Here is a 25644-nt window from a genome sequence, read left to right as displayed (position 1 = left end):
TCCCTGTGAGGCGTCCACTCCTGGGCACCCCCAAGGTGGAGGCCAGGCATCCTTAGCGTTGTGGGGGCCATTGTGGAGATTAAGCAAGCTATTGGCCAGAGTTGCAGAGTGGGACTCCATGATTGGAATAGGCACCGAGGCGAGAATGATCAGGTCCGTGGAATTTTTGAGCCCAAGACCCGCCGAGGCGGGGAATTGAACCCTGGTCCCGGGCTAGACCTCTGCATCAGGGTCTGCCGCTCTAATCATTGAGCCACACTTCTCCATCCTTTCATTCATCCATCCACCATCTCTTTCACTCATCCATCCATTCTTTCACTCACACATCCATCCATCCATCCTTTTAATCACTCATTCAATTTTGTCTGGCGAGTTACAGACAGAAGAAGCCCTATAAGTACTCCACCCGGTGTAGCTGCTAAAGTTGTGGGTTCACAATGCCATAGCTCCATCCTTTAACTCATCTATCCATCCAACCTCTCATTCATTCACTTCCTCGCCCTGTCATTTCGTACATCCAGCCAACCTTTTACTCATTCATCCATGCATTCATTCTTCCATCCTTTCACCCTCCTTTTCATTCATCTTCCATCCATTCTTCACTTATCCACCCTCTCATACATCCATCCTCCCTTTCAGTTTTCCATTAATTATTTCACTCATTCATCGACCCTTCCACCCCTTCACTCACTCATCCACCCTTTCACTCACATCCATCTATCTGTCCTTTCGCTCACCCACCCTTTTGCGTTATTTAGGAGTCTGTCTGCCGAATTGCAGACAGAAGAGGCCCATCACAAACTTCACCCCCGGTTTAGCTGCTGAAGCGCGGGTTATCCACACCAATGGGGACTAAGATGCGACATTTGCATGAAAACGTAAGGGATCACTGCAGATAAAATTTGAGCTCACATATGTCTCAAGTGACCATCGGTTATTGAGTTCAACCATTGGTTTCTGGTAAAAAATGCCCATTTTCTACTGCTTATGCACCCCTTTCAAGGAGCCCCCGAACCCCCCTGGGCGGTGTTACTGGGACTGAACAATATAAACTGGAACCTGATCAGCGTTTCTGCTGCTGAACTATGTTACTGGAACCTCAAAACTGTATAATGCCCTGTACTATTTATCGGACATTAAAAGTTTTCATGTGACTTATGTGTAAAGAGCATGTTCGACCAGCTATTCAATGTCAGATGATTGTGACATGTTGTGAATCATGTGTTGCTCTCTAAGCTGTTACTGGAATCATGTCCTATTCGGAGCCTTCTTAGGTCTGGCAGACAGTTCTGGCTATTTGCCAGAGCTCATGTCATCAACACACATAAATACAAAGAGAGTGAATGTTAGATCAGCACCTTTCAGCCCCTGCCGGTTTGAGGTACTTTTCACATTTTTTTATCAGCCCAGAGAAGTATCGTCCAGTTATATATTTTGTATTGAAGATGTGGAAACTGAGTGCCTCCCCAGCATTGCCTATACGGTGCAAAGTGAACATCATTAACAGTGGAACAGTGTGATTTTGAAACTCTAATCTGAATAGATTTCAAACAAAAGATAGCCTTGAAAATAGACGCTGAACTGTCAATGCCTTCTGCCCTTTTCACCTCATATTTGGCATGACGATGTAAGCCCGATCCCATGGCATCATGTGTATGCAAATTAATCTTGGCTGCTTTCAGCACAGTAAGGGTAGTTATGCTGGCGGGAAGTGGCCACAGATGGAACAATGACTGGCATAAGGCCTCCCAATGGCTGAATTGTATCATAAATACAGGTCCACTGACAATCAGTTTAAAAAGAGATACTATATTTTTTTCTTGTTATAACATCTCATATGTTCCTTCAAATGTATTACAATCCACAGTCCATTCATATTTAGCACCACATGCAATTTACAGATGTTTTCAATTTGACTGCGGCCAAAACACAGTTGAAATATAAAACAGCCGCACACTACCAAGTAACCACTAACCTCTTCCTACTGAAAGGTTTTGGATCTCTACATAATCAGAGACCATCTTTTAATTTCTTACATTACATGGCTTGCCACAAGAGAACACTTTTCAAGTGTATTCATTGTAATGAGTGGGACCATTAGTAATAACCTGCACTTCTGGGCTATTATCGACTGACTTCCGTTGGGCACCTGGCAATGCTGCATCACTTCCGGTCACTGCAGAGGAACTTCCAGAAGTAATGGACTCCTTCTGGTCCCTTCAGAGGGATATTGAGCAATCCCCTGTGGTACCGCTCCTGCGTGCAACTGGAAAAATAAGAAGTAAGGAGCAGAGGAGCTGTTGAGGAAAATGGCTTATTGACTTATTAGTAAATGTTTTGTTGATATATTTCTAAATCGAACATGGCAGTATTATAGTAGTGATGCTAGATGCAGAGCATGCACTAATGAGTACTGAGTGAGGGGCACATTGAAACATGCACTAAGGAGTAATGAGTGATGGTGCAAATCTAAACATACATTAAGAATTATAAAGTGAAAGGCATCATTCATAATGATATGCATTTTCGTCATACTTTGGGAATTGTTGGCACTTTACTACCCACTCCTTTGTACCAATTGCTCTGGTATAAAGGTAGTGATGTCTGATTGATAATAGATTCTCTTGAAACAATGGTGCCCACACTTGGTTGTAAGCTTCCTCTTGCATAACTGGCAATTCTTTCTATGTATTATGGGTGTTGTAGGCACAACATGGCCTAGCTCTGCAATAATGCTTCTACTGGCACAATATTGGTATTTATATAATACTGTTTAAACTGCTGCATATATCCTCAGACTGTAATGTTGGTGTGGTTTTTCTGCATATATCCACGTGTGCATTCAGTAATCCATTCATGCACTCACAACTGTATCCAGCCATCAATGCCTTCCTTATTATCAACACTTTTTCCAACTAAAAACTCATTAATAGCTCTCCAATCAATCACTTACTCATTCTTCCATTCATGCGCTGGCTCTCCCATCCAAACGTTCTTCATCACTGTGTCAAACTCATTCACTCAATCACTCAATCACTCAATCACTCACTCACTCACTCACTCACTCACTCACTCACTCACTCACTCACTCACTCACTCACTCACCCATCCATATAACCACAAACCCGCCAAGTAATGAAGAATCACTTTCACTTTCAGAACAGCCAGACCACATTGTCAGGGCCAATACTTTACGTGTATTTGTATGCAGCTGTGATGCAGTGCTACTCCGGAAATATTTTCTAAACCCATATCACCTTTCCCTGAAGTACAAATCATACATCTACTCATCAGTGGGGCCCATAACACTGCAAGTCACTTACAAAACACTTCCATCCTACTTCATGGATCAGTGAGATTCACACGAGAGCTGTTGTATCATAGCGGAGTGTCTAAATTAAAACAAAATATTTATACTATTTACACCTGCAGTTTAGATAAGTTTTACCATGGTTTTTATCAACAAGATATTTTATTCAGACACACCACCGTTATGGTCAATGGATCTGCTAGTAAAAAACTTAGGCATAGGAAAATACAAGACCAGCTTAATTCTCTATTTATCTAATTTTTATTAAAAGCAAAGTTTAGCATGTCTAACAGTTTATTCGCTTTATTTATTTTCTTTATTCAAAATTTTACTTTAAAGAAGAAAATGTTATCTCAGTTATATTCATTTTATTTCAGAAATTCAGAGATAGACATTATTATTCAGATTTCAGAACACAAGTATTAGCAAAAGATAGATAGTTTCCCAAAATTCATTTTCTCCTAAGCTCCCTAACTAATAACCTCAACTAAAGCTCAATTCTCACTCATGGAAATAAAACATTTATTCAAGAATTCTCACATCTCAGGAAAATCAGCATACCAACAGCATCTCAGGAGGAAATCAGAAGAGAGATTTCTCTTAAGGAAAATGTGGACTTTTTTTACCTTTTTCACTAACTTTATCTATCTACAAAAGTAACTATCAGCACAAACTCAAGTTCTGATTGGCCTATTTGAGGGTGGAGGAGCATCACCTCATCATCCTAGTATTCAATTTCCGTAGCATCAGCTGACTTTTAAAGAGTCCTTTGTTTGAGAAAGTCTTTGGCCTAGTCACATCCTCAACTAGCAACTACATAAACCTTTCCCATGATCAGTAACTCAAATGTTCATTCTTTTGACAGTCATCAGGACTTCCAGGGCAAGTCATCCTTGAACCGCTTTCGTTCAGGGACAGGCAGCTCACATTCAATCTCGGACTTGGGCTGCGCCTGCTCAGTGCATCTTCTATTCACAGTTAATAAAGCAGCCATATTTCCACTAGGCCTCACGGGCCAGAACGGGAACTATCATAGAAACAAACACAAATAAATATTAATTATTGAAATGAAGCCCTTCTGTTTAACTTCCCGCATACTGAGGTTTCCCCCTTAGTTGTTACCTAGCAAAATAAGCAACACATATGCGTGATATACTCACTTATCTCCATGTTTTTGCCACAAAACACATAAACAGAAAGCACATTTATGCCGCTTTTGATAAATTTAAAGCTTTGCATTAATAAACAACATGACGACATTACTGAATTAGTCAGTTATAGTTCTCCATGCAAGCAGATTAGTATTCCCACGTGTATTTGTGTGTGAATTCTATACTATGTTGATTAATATTTTCCACACCACACAATTAATAGAAGTTACAGTTATGAGGAAATTACTTTACGAGGGGTACACAAAATGTTGTTTCTCCACCTCGCTCCATCAGCTGTCAAGATCTATGTTTTATGTAAAACCTTCAGCCACTCTTAGGTTTTGGCCAACCTCACTTTGCTTGCTGATGCTCATACATTTGCTTTTGTTATTAAAAAAGGGACATACAAATCCCATCATGCAAAGTTATATTGGGGGACAAAGCGAGACCACAAGTGCGGAAAAATCCATAGTTGTAAATGGCACAGTAAGTGTTTCAAGGCATGATTCACCTTGGTGGTGAGGCATTGCCCACAAACATTTATATCTGTGAACATTCTCAAACTCTCCTCTGATCCTTCACCATCATGATGATGGGATGGTGAAAATATCACCTACATAACAACTGGAGATTTAGGGCTTTCTCTGCAGGTAAAAAGTGTTTTAACACTGGAAAAAAGTGCATACCCACAGGACGCTTGAAGGACTCTCTGGAGATGTCATACAACATTCCCAGTAGTATACCTGCAAACCGGAGCTGGTGCAGCTTTCCACGTATGCCAGTGGGAATGTTGGTGAAAAGCAAAAAGAAATACATTTACATTCAAACACAGGCGTTCATGGATGCAGATTTACCTCTTTGCAAATGAATAGGTCACCATGAGGTTAACTGAGCGGGCATACACAATTGTAAGCCTTCCAATACTGAAATCACTAACATTTAACACCTATTGAGTAGTACCATATTTCAATTGTGTGCTAAATTAATATTTATTGAAAACCTCAACATGAAAACATATTTAACCTTGCTGGCAGTGATTGAACGAGTGCAGGAACAGTGTGACAGCGACGTCCTAGCTTATGGAGCCAACAGTCGATGTCACCCATGGCTGCATTCCCCTTGTGCACTCTCATCACCCAGAGGCAAGCAGCTCACTCCAAAGGAGCCATCTATGTGTGCCAATGGACCTGGATGCTGGGGTTAGGACTGTACGCCTGGGATGCCATTGACAAGTAGCTGTATTTTATGACGCTGTTTGTACTAAACTTTAACATTTAATGGGTAAGTATGTCTGATAAATGTACAATTTTAGTTCTGTTTAATTCCTCATTGCATTTATTTGTATTTTTGTTGTTGTTAATTTGAGCGAGCCAGATGTCATTCTATTGCAGAAGGTGTTAACACTGTGTGCTAGCTAAGGATGGTGGACACGAGTGCTTTTATTTTTATGTCGCAAGTGCAGACAGGTTTTCCTTCATGTGGGGTGGGGGAGGAGTTGCATGGGTACCCCAAGCATCAAAAAACACTACGGTGGGGGAGGACCTCGGGGAAATTTATAGACCAAGCTCTGGGTACGGATTGGTGACGGTACAACGCGTACCGTCACAACGCGTGCTGTTACAACGCGTCCCTTACAACGCAAGTCGTTACCACGACTTGCGTTGGGGGCGCGGATATCGAATAGTATAATTTACTATTCTATCACCAGTCCCCATGGACACTAGGGAAGGTGTTGGAATAGTAAATTTACTATTTTTAATCTTCTAGCGCCCTCCAGCGCAAGTCGTGGTAACGACTTGCGTTGTTACGGACGCGTCGTAACAGCACCGCGTTGAAACATCCGCGTTGTAACGGATGTTTCCCCTGGGTACAGTCCCCAAAGAACCTGAAACACAACAGAAGGTACCAGAGGGTCTAGGGCCAGACACAGCTCAGAGGTGTATGATAGTCATCTAATTCACCACAGTACCCTGATCACCCAGAGTTAAAAATTGATTCGGCGGGGGCGTGGCCAAGATGGCGTCGGAGTAAGACGTGCTTTCGAGTCGCTCCGGCGCCCGACCAGCTAAGCTTTGTACAGCATCGTCTTCAGGGCGCCAATCTGCTCTGACACGGTCGCAGAAGCCAGCGGCATCGAGCGGAGTGGTCCGGTGTTCCCGGCGAGTCCCGGAGTGGCCGTACAACGCCACCGGGTGCCCTTCATTATCGGGCCTGTTGAGCACCGGCCTTGCGTGGGAGCGAACCCGCCGTGGAGTGCAGCGACTCGGCGCCGGCTGGGCGTGGCTTCGCGGAACGGCGTACGCCTTCTGCCTTCCTTCGCCATAGCGTTCCCTCCTCTACAGCGGAACCCTGGTCTGATGGTGGACTCCTTGCTTTGAAGGGCTGAGAGGCTCGACGGACGGCTGACCACGTGGAAAGTGAGCCGTGGTGCTCTGGCGGAGCCGTGCGATCTGATCGCGGCCACTGCTGCATGCCGCGTCGGCACCCTCGAAGGCCTCTACTGGACTGGAGGGTCCTCCCCGTCCCTGTGCGTACTGTACTGCTTGGGGTGGCCTCGTGCCCTGCTTCACCTGCGGCTCGGGGCTGCTGGATCTGTACGGAACGCCCGGATTTGGACTTTGGCTGATTCAGAGGCCTGCACTGTACTGTGGACTGCTTCCCGGCCCGCACTGCCCGGTAATGGTGGACTAAATTGTGCATTGGAGGTGTCGAGTGGTTGTATTTGGGACCCGGCTGTGTGAGACGGGCATTCTGGGCTTGCTGCCGTCCCTCTGGATCCTTGACGGGAAGTCTCCACGCCGCCATTTTTCGGGCGGCTGCTGCTTGTGACGCAGGTGTTTTTGAGCGGCCTACGTCTTGGGCGGCCTTGTTTCCACGGTGCGCCGCGATGTCGAACTTGCCTCGCAAGGGGAGGACGGTGAAGGACGGAGCCTCTAAAGCATCGCAACCGCCATCTTCTCCCGGAGCTAGTAGCTCGACTAGACTGTCGGATGAGGAGGCGCCCGCCACCAAGGCGTTCATGTCGGAGCTTTTTGCCTCGATCAAGGAGGATATCTCCGAGCTTCGTGCTCAACTAGCGTCGGACCTACGAGAGGTCCGAAGAGATGTGGACGGAATTGGTGAGAGGGTGGCCACATTAGAAGATCATGATCTAAGTATGGCGAATGAGGTTCACCAATTACAACAAGATGTTCTTCGCCTTACTGACCAGAACCTGAACCTGCAAGCATACGCCGAGGACCTGGAAAACCGCTCCAGGAGAAACAACATCCGTATCAGAGCGGTCCCCTGGGACGGGGAGGCTGGAGACTTGAGAGAATATGTGCAGGCCCTCTTCCTACAGGTGCTGGATGAAGAGGACGTTCAGGAGATCAAGTTGGATAGGGTGCACAGAGTCGGCCTGCCCAGGCGGGGTGGCCCCCCCCCGGACATCCTCGCGTGTGTCCATGATTTCCAGACGAAGGAACGTATTCTCCGGAAGGCCAGGGTCATCACCACCTGCACTTTCGTGACCATCGGCCGCAGCTGTTCCAGGACCTGGCGGCTTCCACACTTCAAAAACAGAGAGAATTCCGGCCAGTGACTGCTTTTCTGAGGGAGCGTGGCATCTCCTACTCCTGGGGTCACCCCTTCCGGATTATATTTAGATAGCAGAACAGGCTGGAGCAGATCCGCTACCTGAAGGTCGCGAGGGAGCTGCTGGGCCTAGAGGAGGAACCATCATCTCAGGCGGCGCAGTCTTCACCATCGCGGCGGCGGCGTCGCTCTTCATCTTGGCACCGGGTCGGAGCCTCTCCGGATCGATTACGTCCGGATCAGCTTGCAAGAGAGGGGATCGGCGGTGGCGTCGGTGGCCTCGGCCACCCTTGCGGACACTCAACATAGCTCTGGAGCGGCATGATCCCTGTCTTCTTTGATGGTCGGGCGCCGGAGGGCCTCTGCTCCTATGTCCCTGGGGTATTATGGTACTTTTGGACAAGACACCCCGGGCCTTGGCCCCGGGGGCCCCCAAACTGGTGCCCCCACCTCGATTCCAGTCTGATGTGGACCGTGTGACCTGTGGCCCGTTGGAACTGCTGAACGTTCGTTTCAGGTTGCGGGCATTGTGCTCTATTTTTCTTCTGGTTTTTGGGTTGTTGCGGGGGGGGTCAGTTGGTGCTCTGAATGTGGGTACGGTGGCAGGGAAGTTGGGGTTGGGGGTGAGGGGGGGTATGGTGGCGACCGTGTGTGATGGATGCATGATGTTGGTGGCTTCAATGCTATTCACCCTTGCGTTGTTTCTTTTGTTCTATTATGGTGCTTCCTCGGATCTTGCATTTTTGGAAAAAGGCTGTTCTGGGAGGCTTGGGGAGAATGCACATGGTCCCCTCGGTATGGTTGTGGCTGGGGTCTCTCCCTTGGTTCCATACGGTTGAATGCCCCCGATGGGATCGGGACCTGGTGTGTGTCGGGGGTCTGGAGGTGGAGTGTGGATGTCTGGACGTATTCATGGCGTGGAGTTTTAGTTCCCCATTATGCCTGTTAGCATAGGCACCTGGAACGTGAAGGGCCTCAATTCCCCTCAGAAGCGGCAGAAACTTTGGAAGTACATTTCGGACCATCACCTGGATGTGGTCGCTCTTCAGGAAACCCACCTGGCTAGGAGGGACGAAATGAGACTTCGCCATAGGCAGTTCCCCCTTATCTACATGAGCGTCCGCGCCCACGAAACATAGGGGGGTGGCCCTCCTCTTCCGAGCTTCCCTCCACTTTCAGCCCCTGGGGGTGAGTGTTGATAAGGAGGGTCGATGGCTGATGGTGAAAGGGACGCTGTATGGTCGCCTGTGTACCTTTGTTGTAGTGTATGCTCCGAATGCAGGTCAGAATGGCTTTCTGCAGGGTTTGCTGGATAAGATGAGGGACTTTGTGGATGGGCACCTAATTCTGCTGGGAGACTTCAACATGGTGTGGGACAGAGACTTGGATAGTTCTGAGGCGCGCAGGGCGGACACAGGCGTCTTCTCGGAGGAAACACAGCGTCAATTGAGTGAAATGGGGCTAGTTGACAGTTGGCGCTTTGTCCATACACAGACCAGGGACTACACTTTCTTCTCTCACGTTCATCATTCATACTCACGTTTAGATTACATTTTGGTTAGCCAGGCCCTCAGGGGGGATATACAATTAACTGATATCTTTCCGCTTTCGTTATCGGACCATAGCCTGGTAGTTCTGGGACTGCACTGGGCCCCGGGGGGAGATGGTTGGCGCAAGTGGTACTTCCCGGCGGCTCTGGTGAGGGATGAGGTGTCCTGTAAGGCACTACGCAAGGCCATTGGTGATTTCTTTCTCCTCAATCCCCCTTCTGACACGTCGGTGTACAATACGTGGGACGCATGCAAGGCTTCCCTGCGGGGCACGTGCCTCGCTCTCAACGCGAGCCTGAATAAATTGCGGCGGGAAGAGAGGGAAGCTCTGGAAACGGAACTTGCCGCCCTAGAACAGGCTCACAAGGCGAATCCCTCCAGGGTGACCCTGCGCCCCCTGACGGCGGTGCGAGGGAAGCTGAAGGCCCATTATAACAACAGGGCGGAATTCACTCTTCTGCGCCTTCGGCGTACCTCCTACTCTCAAGGCAATAAGGGCGCCACCTCGCTCGGCAACTTCGTGACAAACGCGAAAGGGATTATATAGGGGGCGTACGTGACCACGCGGGCTCTATTCAGCACAAAGACGCGGACAAGGCGGCCATATTTGGTCGCTTCTATGCATCGCTCTACTCTATCGACGCTCTCGACCCGGAGGCTCAATCCGAGTTTCTGGAAGGTTTGCCTATCCCGAAAGTCTCCAGAGAATGGAATGACTTGTTGTCCTCCCCCATAACTCGGGAAGAAGTTTTGGATGCTATCAAGGCCCTGAAGTTGCATAAGGCCCCTGGGCCTGACGGCTATACGGCCCTTTTCTATAAGACGTTCGCAACCGACATTTGCGACTACTTAGTCTCCCTCTTCAACGCGATGGCGACAGATGGTAGAACCACGGACTCCATGGCCGAGGCGTTGATTACTATTATCCCCAAACTGGGTAAGGACCCTACCTCCTGTACATCTTACCGTCCAATAGCGCTCCTTAACCTGGATGCTAAACTGTACTCCTCCATCCTGGCGGGTAGGCTGCAAGATCTGATGCCTGCCCTAATCCACCCGGATCAGTCTGGCTTCATTAAGGGTAGGCAGACCCATGATAATCTGCGGCGCGTCGTCCATCTCATTGAAAAAGCGGAACGGTTCCGCATACCAGCAGTATTGGTAGGGCTTGACGCAGAGAAGGCCTTCGACCGCGTTGACTGGGGGTTCCTGCACCGGACGCTGGTGGCCTTTGGGTTCTCGCCACATTTCATACGGATGATTGAGGCCAATTACAATAGCCCTACCTCCCGAGTGTTGGTTAACGGCCATAGGTCCGGGAGCTTTTGCCATTCCCGGGGGGCGCGCCAGGGCTGTCCCCTCTCGCCCCTCCTTTTTGCCCTTAGCATAGAGCCGTTGGCATTGGTGATCCGGGAGAATGAACGGATTCTAGGGCTTCCCTTTACGGGCGAGCAGCATAAGATTTCGCTCTTTGCTGATGATGTCCTGTTGTCCCTTAGAGACCCGGCGTTGTCGCTACCCCATGTCCACTCAGTACTCTCGGCATATGAAGCGGTGGCGGGATTTAAGGTTAACTTTGACAAGTCCTACATCCTAAATCTGACCTTGCCGCCGGGGGAGGTGCAACAGATCCGGCTGCTTACTCCGCTCTCGTGGACGTCATCGTCCTTGCTCTACTTGGGAGTGCGCCTGACTTCTACCATAGGTGCCTTGTTCCAGGCTAACTTCCCCCCGATGTTGGCATCGATTCGGGCGGAATTGGACCGATGAAAGCCCAAATTCATCTCATGGTTGGGCAGGATCCATGCACTCAAGATGGTTCTTCTACCTAAGCTCCTTTACCTTTTTCAAGCCTTACCTATCCCGATAGGGCTGGACTACTTTCGTCGGCTGAAGACCGTGATGCTAAAGTATGTTTGGCAAGGCGGCCGGGCGCGGCTTCCGTTCGCGGTTCTTCGGCGCCCACGATTGGAGGGAGGGGTGGGCTTTCCGGACATGCATTTGTATTACAAAGCTGCTCAATTGAGAGTCCTAGTAGAGTGGTCCCAACAGCTCTCGGAGAAGCACTGGCTCCACATGGATCGGAGTGTTGCAGGTCGTTCCATCTGGGACCTGGCCTGGAAGTCTAAGGTGGACCGGCCCAGAAACGCGTACATTAGCACTCCCACCAGCACGGTGTTGAAGGTTTGGGACACGGTGAGTAGCGATGACCGGTGGACCACATTCCCGTCCCCGTTCACCCCGATCCATTTCAATCCGGCCTTTCCCCCGGCGTTGACGGAGGGTCCTTTCGAGACTTGGCGGGAGGGTGGCTGTAGGGCCCTCACCCATCTGTTCCATGGCACCGAACCCCTCACTTTCCACAACTGTATGAGGGATTATGGTGTTCTGCCTATGGAGCGCTTTCGGCATCTACAGCTCCTGCACTGGGCGACGTCGCCTGGTGTAGTGGATGCCGCTACCAGACCCTTGACGAAATTCGAATCTTTCCTCCTTCGCACGTCCACCATGAAGGGAGCGATCTCTTTTCTATATGGGCTGCTGCTAGACACTGCTATATCCCCGCGGCCGCGATATCAGGATCATTGGGAGTCCACACTGGGGAGGGACATTTCCGACAACGAGTGGAGGAGCTTATGGCGGGACGTGACGGCACATAACCATCCTACCAACCTCAGGGAGGCCCATATGAAGCTCATCTTCGACTGGTATTTATATCCATCTAAACTACATCGCATATTTCCAACGGCTTCGGATAGGTGTTGGTGTGGCTGTGGGATGTTGGGGGACTTTAACCATATATGGTGGGACTGCCCCACCATCCGGCCGTTCTGGACCGAGATTCTCTCCCACATTAAAGATATTCTGGGTTACCCGCTCCCCGATTCCATGGATTTTGTTTTACTAGGCCTTAGGGATCCATTGCTTGAACACCAGACTAGGGCGGATAAGCGCATTATGTGGTTATGTCTGGGGGCAGCTAAGTTGACTTTGGCAGCCGCTTGGAAAAGCCCGTCTGTCCCGCTATCTCCTTGTGGCATGCACGGCTGTGGCGTTTGTTGAGTTTGGAAAGTCTCTCTGACATTTTCCTAGGGAATTTAAAAAACTTTATGTGCAATTGGGGCCCCCTGGTGAGGTTTTTGTCCCGAGGCCTGCCTTCGGCGGTTTGTCCGTCAGCGCTGCGGGCACTTCATCTTTTCCAAATTTGATTGCGGATGTGACTGTTGTGGATTGTGTGAATGCTGGTCGCCACCACTGGTTGGGGGATGGGTGTTGGGGAGGGACGAAGGGTAGGGGGGGGTAGTTGGGGCAGTTTTTTTCTTTTTCTCTCTCTCCTGTTGCGACTTGCTGTGCCTTAGGATCGGACGCTATGTATCAGATGGAGCTTGGGCTACTCTTCCCGGCTGGGAACATTGCATCCGCTGTTGGAGTTCCAGGCAGGGTTTGGACACTGCGGCGGACAGGCCTTCATGTCCGCGCTTCCGCTGCTTTACCTGGCTACCGCCATCTTTGATGTGGATTTTGATGCTCTATTGCCCCTTCCTTTGCGAACATGTTCCTTTTTTTTGGCACCCCCTGTGTGGGGATCTGTGGCGGAATGTCGCCTGTTCTTCTTTCCTTTCTCTTTCTTGATCCCCTTGCTCTGTTCCCCTCCCCCTTTCATTTTCACCTTGCATACTACAAAATAAAAATTTTATTAAAAAAAAAAAAAAATTGATTCGGCACAAAAGGCTCTCAAGGGATGAGGAAAATACCCATCAGTCACCATACGGATCCGCCCTTCATCATTTGGGATTTTATCTGGACCACCCGTCTGAGAAAATCAGTGCCACAATCAAAGGATGACCTGGTGGTAAGGAGGTCCCTTTTGTGGTTGTCGGGTACAGTGTGGTCTACCACTCGATCTTAAGGAGTGGGAAAAAATGGGACTGTGGTGTGCAGTGCAAGAAAATGTGAGTGCAATAAAGAAAAAACCAAGACAAAAGAGTGTGTTAAAATTGGTTAGAAGAGCACGGAATGATATTTATTCTATGTATGCTCTCAATACCAAGATAAAAAATGTATGTGACCTTAGGCAATCAAGTTATGTAAACTGCCTGAGGTAGGGTCGGTCGACATGTTTCAGCAAAACACGGACTATTGCGTCCTTGCTTTCATCAGGACCAGGACTACAGCTACTGCACAACGTGAATAAATGATAAGGTGAAAAAGTGACAAAAGGAGAAAATAAGACAAGTGCAAAAAGTCACCTGTAAAGTCCAAATGCCATTACAGTCAGTGTCGATCACTGTGGAAAAAAGGGGGAGTGGGTATCAGATTAGACTATCTATATCCTATGGGCTATGGAATAAGTCCATGATCTATGGATCAATATTTAAATCACACCACAAATGTTGATATATACACTCTTATTATTAGAGAGTCAGTTACTATCCATTCGGAAATATATATTATTATCCAAAACGTCATACATTTCTTACCTTAATCTGTAAGGTAGACTTGCCTCACCCCACCTGGCAGCGGCTATGGGGAAGAGGAAGCACCGCTCTAAAATACATGTGAAACACATGTCAGTCATAATGTGCACATCAAAATACAAAGCACCCTCCATTATCAATGACCGGAGAACAGTAAGGCTCGCACAGATGACAAATGCTTCCGTTCCCAAGAGTGACGGAGGAAGAGCTCCATCGTAAGAAGTGGATTCCTATGAGAACGCAGCATTATCGCGAGTGAGCAGGAAGGGAGCAGCTCATCTTACCTATCCGTCGGTACTCCGGGGCCGGTGTCCTGGCCGACTGGGGAGGTACCGGAAGGCGAGCGCGATGGTGTATTTAAACGCGCCACCATTGGTCGTCCGTTAACGTGGTGTGCACGGACGTTTGTAGTCATTGGTTCTGACCCTCATGGAGTACAACGAGCATTCCTATTGGTAACCAATGCTGTGATTGGTGGATTAGCGGCCACCTTGGTCGAGGAGTACAACGAGCATTTCTATTGGTTAACCCAATGTAAACCAATGCTGTGATTGGTGGATTAGCGGCCACATTGGTCGAGGAGTACAACGAGCATTCCTATTGGTTAACACAATGTAAACCAATGCTTTGATTGGTGGATTAGCGGCCACATTGGTCGAGGGTTGGCTATAAACATAAGTAGTCAAGGAAACCACGGGGGCAATGTAGAAAATACAAATATTGACGCATATGCGCGAGATAAAGAATTAAAGGGACAGCACTCATTTTATTTGTGGATGGGCAGCCCCTTGATTTGTGTTGTTATGAAAAATCTATCGACGTATACTTGAAAGAATTCCCTATGTGAGAATAAGCCTCTTAGTTAAGTTTAAAGCGCTCATGCTATTAACAGTGGACCAAATGTAAATACCCTCATTATGAGTTTTTTGCCTACCGGGGGCTAAGGATGGCTAGGCAGAAAACAACCACGTTTAAAGACCATAGCGGTTCTGTGAGGACATAATCACATAGAAGGTGGTATCTCAGTGCATGGAATACATATTACGAGTGGCAGACTACAAAGTAGACCATGGGATTTCGTCGTTTAGGCCCCCCTTATGTGTATTGAGTTTCAGTACCCATTTCTGTTCTTTAATCATTAGGTACTTCGCCACATCCGCTGTGTGTGATGGAATGAAGGGTTGTTCCAGGACAGTCCAGTGAAATTCCGTAGCTTGATGTTTTGCTTCCAGGAAGTGGGTGGTCAATTTCGTGGCCTGTCTGGCGCAACGAATGGTGCTTTTATGCTCCGATATACTTATTCGACCTTTCGTGTGGTCATGCCCACATATTTATATCCACAAGGGCAGGTAATCAGATAGATCAAACGAGACATTGGACGTTGTACACCAACTACTGGATTCCAGGGAGCTGAACAGTATTACCCCTGTCCAGTTCATAATGGCCTGCGCCACATTGGCCATGAAACAAAACTTTTTTCAATTCGAAGAGCAGGTCTATCTACAAACATCTGGAACCAGCATGGGGAGCGTTTATGGTCCCAGCTTGGCAAATTTATACGTTCACTCATTTGAACAAGACCACGTATTGAATGACCACAATCCCTTCATCGATAACCTAAGGACCTGGAAAAGGTATATCGATGACATCTTTGTTGTTTGGAGAGGTACGAGAGAGAGATGCATCGAATTCCTGGACTGGCTTAACAGCAGAAACAATCATTTGAAGTTCACCATTGAAGTAGGTCATCATGAACTGGCATTTCTTGATTTGTTGATCATCGCAAGACCAGAGGGCTTACAAACAGAGCTCTATAGAAAACCCACCTCAAGGAATTCGCTGCTACTGTTTGATAGCAACCATCTGAATTCCCTCAAGGAGAGTCTTCCTTTCAGCCAGTTCCTACGTGTTCAGAGGAACTGTTCAACGACTGCGGCATTTAAGAGACACTCTAGTACGTTGAGTACTCAACTGGTTGCCCGTAAATACCCCTCCAGACTAGTCCAGCGATCCATGAAGAGAGCAATGAACAATAATCGGGAAGCCTTGCTGGAGCCCAGACCACCCAAGGCTGCTCTGGATCGATTAACTTTTGTTCACACCTATGGGAACCTCTCCAACAGAATCCAGAGTATGGTTCGGAAACACTGGCCAATATTGAACTCGGGACATTTGACCCTTTCTCGTCCTCTAGTCGCCTTCAAGAGGGGTCCAAATCTAAAAGACAGACTGGTGCATACCAGACCACGTGAAGACCAACCAAGAGCCGTGGGTTCACTGTGGAACCTCCCTCCAGTGCAGGGACACCACCCCTGTGGCAATTGTCAAGTGTGTGCACAAACAACTAAGTCGGTCGAAATTGATATTGGCACATCTAGACCTTGGAAACAGATAAAGTTTACCAACTGTAACAGCGATCGTTTGATCTATCTGATTACCTGCCCTTGTGGATATAAATATGTGGGCATGACCACACGAAAGGTCTGAATAAGAATATCGGAGCATAAAAGCACCATTCGTTGTGCCAGACAGGCCACGAAATTGACCACCCACTTCCTGGAAGCAAAACATCAAGCTACGGAATTTCACTGGACTGTCCTGGAACAACCCTTCATTCCATCACACACAGCGGATGTGGCGAAGTACCTAATGATTAAAGAACAGAAATGGGTACTGAAACTCAATACACATAAGGGGGGCCTAAACGACGAAATCCCATGGTCTACTTTGTAGTCTGCCACTCGTAATATGTATTCCATGCACTGAGATACCACCTTCTATGTGATTATGTCCTCACAGAACCGCCATGGTCTTTAAACGTGGTTGTTTTCTGCCTAGCCATCCTTAGCCCCCGGTAGGCAAAAAACTCATAATGAGGGTATTTACATTTGGTCCACTGTTAATAGCATGAGCACTTTAAACTTAACTAAGAGGCTTATTCTCATATAGGGAATTCTTTCAAGTATACGTCAATAGATTTTTCATAACAACACAAATCAAGGGGCTGCCCATCCACAAATAAAATGAGTGCTGTCCCTTTAATTCTTTATCTCGCGCATATGCGTCAATATTTGTATTTTCTACATTGCCCCCGTGGTTTCCTTGACTACTTATGTTTATAACCAACCCTCGACCAATGTGGCCGCTAATCCACCAATCAAAGCATTAGTTTACATTGGGTTAACCAATAGGAATGCTCGTTGTACTCCTCGACCAATGTGGCCGCTAATCCACCAATCACAGCATTGGTTTACATTGGGTTAACCAATAGGAATGCTCGTTGTACTCCTCGACCAAGGTGGCCGCTAATCCACCAATCACAGCATTGGTTACCAACAGGAATGCTCGTTGTACTCCATGAGGGTCAGAACCAATGACTACAAACGTCCGTGCACACCACGTAATCGGACGACCAATGGCGGCGCGTTTAAATACACCATCGCGCTCGCCTTCCGGTACCTCCCCAGTCGGCCAGGACGCCGGCCCCGGAGTACCGACGGATAGGTAAGATGAGCTGCTCCCTTCCTGCTCACTCGCGATAATGCTGCGTTCTCATAGGAATCCACTTCTTACGATGGAGATCTTCCTCCGTCACTCTTGGGAACGGAAGCATTTGACATCTGTGCGAGCCTTACTGTTCTCCGGTCATTGATAATGGAGGGTGCTTTGTATTTTGATGTGCACATTATGACTGACATGTGTTTCACATGTATTTTAGAGCGGTGCTTCCTCTTCCCCTGAGCCGCTGCCAGGTGGGGTGAGGCAAGTCTACCTTACAGATTAAGGTAAGAAATGTATGACGTTTTGGATAATAATATATATTTCCGAATGGATAGTAACTGACTCTCTAATAATAAGAGTGTATATATCAACATTTGTGGTGTGATTTAAATATTGATCCATAGATCATGGACTTATTCCATAGCCCATAGGATATAGATAGTCTAATCTGATACCCACTCCCCCTTTTTTCCACAGTGATCGACACTGACAGTAATGGCATTTGGACTTTACAGGTGACTTTTTGCACTTGTCTTATTTTCTCCTTTTGTCTCTATTTCACTTTATCATTTATTCACGTTGTGCAGTAGCTGTAGTCCTGGTCCTGATGAAAGCAAGGACGCAATAGTCCGTGTTTTGCTGAAACATGTCGACCGACCCTACCTCAGGCAGTCTACATAACTTGATTGCCTAAGGTCACATACATTTTTAATCTTGGTATTGAGAGCATACATAGAATAAATATCATTCCGTGCTCTTCTAACCAATTTTAACACACTCTTTTGTCTTGGTTTTTTCTTTATTGCACTCACATTTTCTTGCACTGCACACCACAGTCCCATTTTTTCCCACTCCTTAAGATCGAGTGGTAGACCACACTGTAGCCGACAACCACAAAAGGGACCTCCTTACCACCAGGTCATCCTTTGATTGTGGCACTGATTTTCTCAGACGGGTGGTCCGGATAAAATCCCAAATGATGAAGGGCGGATCCGTATGGTGACTGATGGGTATTTTCCTCATCCCTTGAGAGCCTTTTGTGCCGAATCAATTTTTAACTCTGGGTGATCAGGGTACTGTGGTGAATTAGATGACTATCATACACCTCTGAGCTGTGTCTGGCCCTAGACCCTCTGGTACTCCAAGCATCACCTCTTGAGGAAATTAGTTTTGGATAGAACTTTGAAATAAGAGATACTATCAACCAGACTGGAATTTCACAATAATATGGCCGAAATAAAACATACGCCTCTACTTCTCCAGTGGCGTGCCCTAGTAGATGCAGTTGGGCTAAGAATCGGGCGCTGTGGAAAATAAAATGTGGTCATACCTCCCTAAGGACTCCTAAAGGCCTTAAAGGCCACATAATGAGATTTGAGATGAGACAATTAAAGAAATAATCTGAGTACATCCTTAAAAAAAAACTGGACCTGAGGAGAGTCAGGCACTGAAGTGGCATCCTCCTTTGAACAGCAAGATTGTACATGAGTCCAAAGATGACACTCCTGTGAGATGGAAGGCCTATGCCATTGCTAAATGTCTGTAGTTAGGCCGATGGACAATGCCCTGCTCAGGCGCTTTACCCCCTCAGCACCTAAATTAAGACGCTTACGTGGTTGTGAGATTAGTTCTATCATCTAAAAACCTTGTATGACTTCAGAACAATTTGAATCCCAGCTCTGGGCCCCTAGGGCTGACACTGTGAGGTTTATTTTTACCGGCCTGGCATGGATTTTTAAGGGCAGTGTGATGAGGACGGTGGCAACCCTAGGTCCACTGGAGTGTAGCAGGGAATCAGAACTCAAAGCCTCACTGCCTTATAATACTAGTGCCACTACATCCTGCATCCCTTCTGTACATCTTTGCATACGCTCAAGAAACTGAAGAAAAATAGTCAAGACATATAAACATTTTGAGCTTTTGTAGCGAAAGGGTGTTTACCACATGCTTTTGTATTGGGGACATGGGGCAGAACCTGGTGGGTAAGGCATCATACTGGGATGAACACAGGTAAATCATGGCATTTTGATCCTCCAAAACACTTCCTGAACTGCTGCCAAACACCCTATCAAAGATACATACGGACCATGGGTTGCAAAGGTGAAGGGAAGCCCTACAAAAGAGGACCTTGGAGAGGATGAAGTGTGGGTGAAAAACAGTTTCAATAGTAGCATGGAGATTTAACATATGTTGATAGAAGCCATGAAACCTAGGTGAGATTTCAACTCCTTAGTATTTATATTCCTGGATAAATTATGGGGCTTTAGCACAACTCCAGGAGAGTAAATGGGCTCCTGAATATGTTAAAATCATGTCTATTAATGTCTCACATTAGGAACACATCATCAGAGATATTGTTCCATTTAATGTTCCATTTAAGAAGCTAAAGTTATTCAAAACTTTTGAAAAAAAAGCAATGGGTAGACCAAGGCAAAGACCATCACAGACCATTTTCCTCTTGGTAGAAATATAGCTCTTGGGTGTCTGCTACAACTTCCTCCACACTGCAGATAAAGATGCACTGCCACTTTACCTCCATTCAGCTGCTTTTTAATTGTGCACCGTCTTTCATGCAGCCTTTGGGCAACATTGTCTTTCTTGCATTTCTGTACCTCCTGGTACTCTCTTCACATCAAGCTTCCTAAAGACTCATTAATCATGGACTCATTACTCGCGCTACCTAGGCCACGTCACTTCTATTTACCTCTTACATTGGGAAAGAGACGTTCTAGACAACTATTTCATGTCTAGAAGTGGTCACTGCCCTGATGACTCTATTGAACAGTCTGGGGTGGCTTGTGCTCCTGTTGTTCTCAGTGCTCACGAGTGCTGGTAGCTGGGTTAGACATTTCCTACTGGAGCAGTACCAAGGATAGCTTGCATATGGTTGCTCCCGGTCTGAGTGACAGCCAGCAAACAAAATAGACTGTAATACTCCTAAGTGAATGCCATTGATTAAGAGCCTTGCAAGCATCCCATCGTTTATGCTTTGTTGTGTTATTGGGACATCATATTGTCCAGACAGAGATGCTGGGCCTGCACCTCAATGACGAGACCTAAGAAGGCAGAACAATGATTGGGGTTGTTTGTGCTCCATTTTAGAGGTGGGGTGAGCTGGCAGTTCAGACTGGACTGCTCCTATTGGAGCAGAATCAAGACTTATTTGCATATGGTCATCCTGAATGGATGTATTTGGCCTGAGCACTTGGTAGTGGCTGGCAGTTCTGCAAGCATTCCCCCCACAACGTGCTGTTGCTTCAGTTGGCGATGCACCAATTTCTCAAAATACTGGGCTGTTGAAAAGGTTACGTGAAATTACACAGCATGATTGTTAATCATTTAGGTGTGATCCATTGTGAAATTCCACACATGAAGAGTCTAACTCATTAAATGAATACACTTGAAAAGCATTCATTTGTGGCAAGCCAAGTAATGTGAAGATCCCTATAAATCGCTAGGCAAACTCATCAGGAAGCCACCCTCAGATCACATGTCAGCCTTCACACTAGTCTATGTCTGGCACTGAAGTGGAGTTGATGGCAATTAGGTCACTTTGTTGTGCATTTGAATGCTCCACTCTCTTCCATCACTATAAGACACCTGTCGGGCAGTGGCTTACTTGATACCACACGCATACAACCTCACAACCACAATTAAGAGACTGTGTATTCGCATTCGAAAGGCTGAAGCCGTCCACGGCATCAACTGCATGGTAATACCTACATGTATACAGACCTTTTTAAAAGCAATCCACTCACCTAATTGAATAGTGTAGATAATCATTTTAATGAAGAGAAGTGCTACTTCTTCCCAAACAAGTGGTTCTTATTCTAATGTCCCTGGCTTAGGCGAATCATAAGCAGTTATTCATTTTTTAACTGGTAGAAACAGTTGCTATAATAATAGTCATCACAACACATAATCTTGAGTCACACATGAGACTGAACAGCACTCTTCCTCTTGTGGTGCTGTAAAGACACAATCCAAAGTTGTACTCAAGCTAGTTAATTTCTCATATTCCACCTGTTAGGACAATATCAATTTCATACATTTGCTGTTTGTTGTTATTGAATCTGGAAATGTATATCTCATGTGCATTGTCAACAAAGGTTTTGCAGCTTTTGAGGCTATAAATCCTCAGCACTCCGTTAGTTCCATATTCCGCATTCTGCAGCATCACAATCCAACAAAAAGTGTTCACTTGGCAGCATTCAATGATATGCCCAAAATAAGACCTTTGAGACATAATGCAGTGCATTAACATCCATCTTGGTATCAGATTGGTGGGGTTCTATTCCCCCTGCTATGGATTGTGGGTCTTTCTGCATCAACAACCTGCCCTTCTCATCATTTAAAATATTTTTGGCCTTCCATACATGAACCTGGCTATAAAGCAACAGAAAACGACATTATGGAGTTGAAGATACCATGCATTGGGAGAGGGAGTATAGGGTGAAAATATCAACATAGCATGGAGGTGGTTACAGCAAGTACAGAAGGTGATGGAGATATGTTGAGGTTTGGAGGTTAAAGATTTAAAAATGTGGTTATGGATTTGAAACCCTATCAAATAAAGACTAACCATATAAAGACGTTTTGTTATGATGCTTATAGGCTCTGACCACATACAGTATGTATCCTTTGTCTCATGTTCTCTCTTGGCCCCTCTGTGTGGAAGGAAGGACACAAATCAGGGCGCTTCTTCCTGGCACAATAAGTGGTATCAAAGGTGGCACAAGCATATTTGTCATTCCATAATAAAGGACGAATCATGGAAGGCTACAGTGTTTTAGGAATGGCGGTACAACAATCAAGCCTTTCTCCTAGTGCCTACACCTGCATTTTTGCTGTATAGCAATGCAATTTTAGCTTATCTCACTCCCCCCAGCGGTCATGGGGATATTATATCTTACTGAGTGCCATTCACCTTCATTTGGAGAAATGCATTAATCAGTGCATGTTGTACTATCTCTGGGAGAGAACATGAAATTCTGCTTTAGAGGGATGAGGCCCAAAAAAATTCTTATTGAAACAATCTAGGTCTCTTTTGTTGTTAAATCCATTGGGTGTAACCACGCACTGAGCATCTGATGGCCCATCGCTTTTAGTCTCCAATGTAATGAAATCTTAAATATGAATTCCTTTTATCTCAAATCATTCACATGTACACCTATACATTCACATATAGTCAACAAAGGGTTGAAAAGTCTGGTTCGGATATAAAAATAGTATGGGTGTTGACTACATTTAACAATGCTATTTTAACTAATTGGTTTTAAAATATATAGTAGCAGTAATCATGTAATCTTAGGGTAAAATGATTGGTTGCCAGGATCTGGTAAACTACAGAAATGAACTGCAGGAACTTCTCAGATCAACCTATGCCACTAAAATCCCGTGGATAAAGTACATCAGGGACATGTGTACGATCCTCAGAGTCCCATAGTTATGGTCCAAGCCGGAAATAGTGTCCGTAAGGCTCTCTAGAAAAGAACTTTCAAATCTATTCTATAGCGTTATGCTTCAGAAATCTTTGAATTCTATCCGGGAAGGATCCCTAACCAACACATTCAAAAAGGCAAAAGATTCTTATAGCCCTGAATATGTACTAGATGGTATGACACCTGTGTTCGTACGGAAGATCTACATGCAATGGAGGTATGGCTCTCTCCCCTTGAGGTCCCTTACTAAATCCTGGGAAGGTAATCTGGACTCAGGGGTGTGCCCAGCATGCAACTATAAACTGGAAAGTGATCTTCACGTGGTCCTGTTCTGCAGAGCCTACAGCAGAATTAGGAGTTATTGGTTGGTCCCTTATTTAAGGAACTTGGGCTTCCGAACTTATGCTCCGGCCTATAGAGTCCTCAAGACAGACTTATCGGCACCAACAGTGTTCGTAATGGCAAAATTTCTGACGGCAATGTGGCGATTACGTACAAAAATTATTAAGGACACTATAGTTGCATGAATACCTTTCCATACTATCACCTTCCATATTAGTCTTGTTACAGATTTGTCCTCCTTTTAACTAAAAAGCATCTTTTAGCAATCAGATTGCAACCATGAGTTTGGGGAACTGTTTTTAAAATGTATAATGTTTTTACTGATGAAAATCACTTGTACATCTTTTATGATCTTTTATGATCGAAATAAAGATTATTTGAATTGAATTGAATTTATTGGTTGCACTTTTTTCAGATAGTATTATTTCATGATGTTATCAACTGTAATATTTTATTTTAAGATGCAAAATTGTTATGGTTTTAATTAACTGAAACAAGCAACTTAAACTTAAAAACAATCTAGGTCTCACTAAACACAGTTAACAAGAGGGGCCTTTGCATTGCTAAGCTGGGTGCCATGCCTACCTGTCTTGGTCCTGCTTTCATTATGCAATGCAGGTTTTCCTAAATCTTCATCCCTGTTATTTTCCTACCAGGCCATCCTCAATGTGAAGGACTTAAAACATAATCCCAGGAGGGGCAATGTAGGCCTGGAGTTCTATGCCTAATATACCTACTACTCTGTCTCCCTCACTAGAGAAAGAACTGAAGCAATGTACTGACAAGTCAACTTGATCAAAATTTGCCTTTAAAAAAAGTTTCTTGTTTAGAATAGCCAACATGGTAGTCTGCTGCCCCTTGAAGGCCATCATCCATGTGTTTGTAGCTAACCGGCGGGAATCGAAAATTGTAACCTGCCTAATTAATATTCATTAAGCAGGTTTTCTGCAACCCTCCCTCGCCCCAGAGAATGTTGATTTTTTTAAATAAAACGAATTGTACATATCAGTGGTGGCTTGCACAGGTAAACGCTGTGGGGCGGGGGCAGGGCGGGGTCAGGTGGGTCGGGAGTTCAACATATGATGGGATACTGAAAAATAAATAAATAAAACCACGTATCTTGCGCTCGCCTCATCGCCAACTCAGCGATGCGGCAAGCACAAGGTAAGTGGTTTTATTTATTTGCTTATTACTATCCTCTTATATGTCGAACTGCACTACCCCCCCCCCCCCCCCCCACCCAGCCACGCTCCCGCACCGCCTCACTGTCCAACCGCGTCTACCTGTGGGAGCCGCCACTGCTACATATGCTGGTTTGCAAAATGTAAAACTAGTCACAAAACGAGGTAGTGGAATTTAGGACCACTATACTAGTTTATGTGGCCCTATATCCTTTGATAGTAACTCATTTTAATTTGCTTGTAATATGTTTTTGCAAGCAATTAGTACTCGCAAATCGAAGAAGTTATATCCGCACTACATATTCCCCATTTAGTCTACACATCTACAGCCATAGAATCTCTATTATAAAGGCACAAGCCAAAAACGATTTAGGCTGCTTGGAAGAGTGTGGCGGAGTGACCATTTATTATAAGAAATGAATTACCCTCTGGCTTACAGTACAACGAGATAGTCACAGACCGCCTCACAATATCCTTATTATGTACCGCAGAGAACAGTTTAGAGAAGGTATAAACATCATATTAATGACATTTGGATTCGAGTTATTAAACTAAGCATTCGAGCTATTCACATTTGTGTTTTATCACCATTTTCTTCTTTTTGGTTGAATAACAGGCACGGATTGGCAGTCCTAGGAGGGAGGCAGTTCAGGTCATACTTCCGGTTATTCAGTTTCCGCGGCAGTGCACACCTTATTATCTGCATGATGAATCCACAAATATTCTGCGAGGACCTCACCGCAGAAGTGACAGGCGAGACAATCTCCATGATGGCTCTACTGCCCGGAAGGAGGTGTTTGCTGCGGATTGTGGAACGTCACCACGCACGGCCCAGCCTGACTGATGAAGTCTGCGCAGTTTTTAAAAGCACCATGAGCAGCAGTGATACGTGACAGCTGGTGACTTTAGAAACCCCCAGCTAAAAGCGCTGTCTATAGAGCAGGATTGAAAATCCGTTTTCTTCAGCTTCACATCTAACAAATAGAACTGAATGACACATATTTTCCTTTTTGAAGTTTAATCTCTTTAGTCAGGGAAGTAAATGTTCAGCATTCACTGGATACTCGTTAACAGTTAAACGTACCAGGAGATAGTTTGGCTAGCATTGATATAA

This window comes from Lissotriton vulgaris, chromosome 3_1, assembly GCF_964263255.1.
Source record: "Lissotriton vulgaris chromosome 3_1, aLisVul1.2, whole genome shotgun sequence".
NCBI lineage: Eukaryota > Metazoa > Chordata > Amphibia > Caudata > Salamandridae > Lissotriton > Lissotriton vulgaris.
This window is presented reverse-complemented; position numbering follows the sequence as displayed.